Source organism: Psammomys obesus, unplaced genomic scaffold, assembly GCF_907164565.1.
Source record: "Psammomys obesus unplaced genomic scaffold, mPsaObe1.curated_primary_1811, whole genome shotgun sequence".
Lineage (NCBI taxonomy): Eukaryota > Metazoa > Chordata > Mammalia > Rodentia > Muridae > Psammomys > Psammomys obesus.
This window is the reverse complement of record NW_026595981.1, coordinates 5,487,827-5,490,790: the sequence shown is the minus strand read 5'-3', so window position 1 is coordinate 5,490,790 and position 2,964 is coordinate 5,487,827. Positions and strand designations below refer to the sequence as shown.

General features: G+C 49.6%; 1 pseudogene; it reads right to left on the bottom strand.

Annotated features, from left to right (window-relative positions):
• Window positions 1-1,535: 1,535 nt before the first annotated feature.
• Window positions 1,536-2,057, bottom strand: LOC129685989 (ATP synthase subunit d, mitochondrial-like; annotated as a pseudogene).
• Between the last annotated feature and the right edge of the window lie 907 nt (window positions 2,058-2,964).

Below are 2,964 nucleotides of genomic sequence, written 5' to 3'. Positions count from 1 at the left end.
AGGGACTGGGTGAAAGCCAGAGCAGAACCCAGCAGCCAAGGCCCCCAGCCCGTTCAAATGTCATGTCACAGCAGGGGAGGGCTGAGGGCCTCTCAGGCCACGGCCTCAGACTGGTTGAGCTTCATCCCCCTCTCTCCCTCTCCCTCCAGCTGGCCTTGCTCTCTCGTCTTGGAAGCTTCCTTCCCTTTCCACTCAGCTGGAGATGCTGGCCGAGTACCAGTGGCCACAGCCATGCCTGGTTTTGTGCACTGCAGATTGTCAGTGTGACGGCTCCTCACTGAAGCCCCAGGCGGAGCTGGTGGGAGCTCACATTCACATGTCAGAGATTGATTCTCCCCTTCCTCTGCCTCACGCTGTTTATTGAAATAGTTCACAGGGTACCATTAAAGACCAAAACAAGAGTCAATAGAAGAATATTTACGAGCTGCGGCAGGCTGCTGCTGAAGACCGATGCTGGAAGATGCCGTTTCAGGCATGCAGTGGGGGAGAAGAGGCCTCTACCCTCTGTGATTTTTTACCCTGCTTCCCCAGCACCCCATCCCATTATTCTCCCCGCCCCCCCTTGGTTTTGTCAGGCCGAGCCTCTCCCTGGCAGGGCAGTTTGGGGACAGGTCCCAAGAGTCCTTCTCTGACCTGGTCCTGTTTACATGGCCCTACATGCCATGCGATTTACATCAGCTCATCACCTCTGCACGTGTCCGACCCTTCCCAGCATCCGAGAGTCTACATGCAAAGTTTGCCTCTGCTAGGCTATTTCTGTTATGAGTTTCAAACGGGCTCAAACATGTGTCCCTAACTCTCCCAAACTTCATGCCGCCGGCTTCTTAAAGGAACTGCATTTGATTATTGCTAATTATTTTTAACTATTATTTGCCTCCAGTACATGTGTAGGGCTGGGGAAGCCATAAGCAAGGTGAAGGCCCAAGCTGGTAGCCAGGTGCCAGGAACTGGAATCCAAACGGACAAGAGAGGAGGACTTAGGCTGTGGGTGTCAGCTGAGGCTCAGGGTAGTGCCTGGGCCAGGAGGAAGCCAGACTTAGCAGGGTAACACTGGACCTGTGCACGAAGGCTCGTCCAAGAAGAGGGGAGAGCAGGCAGCTGGGACGGGAGCTTGGGCACACCTTTGCAAAGTCGAGGCAGCTGATCTGCTTGGTGGGAAGGTGTCAGACTGCCTGGGCTGCAGGAAGCCCTCCCAGTGTACAGAGAGAGACACAAACATTTTTTTGGTTCTTGTTTTTGTTTTTTCGAGACAGGGCTGCTCAGTATGCGGCTCAGCCTAGCCTCTAACTTACCATCCTCCTGTCTCCCAAGTGCTGGGACTTCACGGTTGCCACCATGCCCAGCCCACGCACACATTTAAAAAGAAGTTAAAATATAATAAGCACGCTATGAATATTCATTGTTTGATCAAAACTGTATTCATAAGCTTTATCCACGTTATTGAATATAATTGTCATACACTAATTTATCTTGCTATATACCATTTTATCTTTTAAAAACATTTAAGTTTTTTTTTAGTATGTAAATGTTTTATTTCAATGTGGGCCAGGGCTCCCTGCTGGTCTGCTGCACAGGTTCTCGAGGGGCTGGTGAGGCCGGTATGGGTACTTCTTCTTGTCTAGCTTGGTTTCTGGGGAGACTTCATTCAAGTCATCAATGGTCATCCGGTCAAAGGGAATCATGATCTTCATTTTCCCCTGCTTTCTCCTGCTTCTCACGTTCCTGGATCCTGACCTGGGATCCAGACACGAACTCAGCACAGCTCTTCACATCCTCCTTTTCCTCGTTGTTCACCGGGGCTGTGTGCTTATCCTCGGGCACAGGAACAGTCAGGCCATTATACTTTTCAAAATCATCCACCAAGCCAGCCTTGGCCACATTGGCTTGTAGTAAGCCCGGTCGATTGCTGGTGGGTTCTCAGGCAGATTAGCCAACCTGGCATGGAGGGTCTCATTCCAGGACTTTAGGGAGTTTGCAATTTTCTTTTGGTTTCCGGGTATGGACTCCCCAAAAGCTACCCAATCAACGCTTTTTAGAGCAAGCTTCCACCCAGCCATTTTGGGATCCCTCACTGACCCCAGCTGACCGCAACATTTAAGACTTTTTTAAAAAGTTATTATTTTACTGTGTGTGTATGGTGTTTTGTCTACATGTATGTCTGTGCACCATGGCATGCCTGGTGCCTGTGGAGGCCAGAAGGAAGTGCTGCACCCCTGGAACTGGAGTTACTGGTGATTGTGGGTCCCTTGGCAAGAGCAACAAGTGCCCTTAACCACTGCGCCATCTCTCCAGCCCTGCATTCCATTTTTTTCCCCTTTCCTTGTTGTTGAGACAGTCTCTAGCCTTGGCTATCCCAGAACTCTATGTGGAAACTCTCTATGCCTGCCTCTGCCTCTCAAGTGCGAGGATTGAAGGTGAGTACCACGATTAGCAGCTTCCATTTCTTCAAAAACAATTTTTTAAAATTTTACACGTATGTGCATGAATATGAGTGCAGGTAGGCGAGGACACTTGTTCATCCTTGTGCGTGTGCGGTGGCCAGAGGAGGACATCAGGTGACCTACTGTATTGCTCACTCTCTTGAGCAAGAGTCTCTCACTGAGCCTAGAGCAGGGCTGGTAACCAGCAAACACCAGTTGTTCTTGGCGACACCATCCCATTAGCACTGGGGTTCCAGGCGTGTGTGTGGCCACGCTGGGCTCCGGGGATTTGAACTGTCTTCACGATTGCACAGCAAATCTTCTCTCCCCAGTCCCTGGTTGATGTCAACACATTACAAAGATTCTCTCTCTTTCTCTCTCTCAGTGAACTTTTTCCCCACGTTCTTAAACAGAAGAGTTCTACATTTTAATATAATCAATCTCACTAACGATTCCTTTGTGGAGAATGCATACTTATATGTTCACGGATCGCTTCCGTACCCTGACATACATCTTGAAGACACTCTCCATTACCTACTGAAAG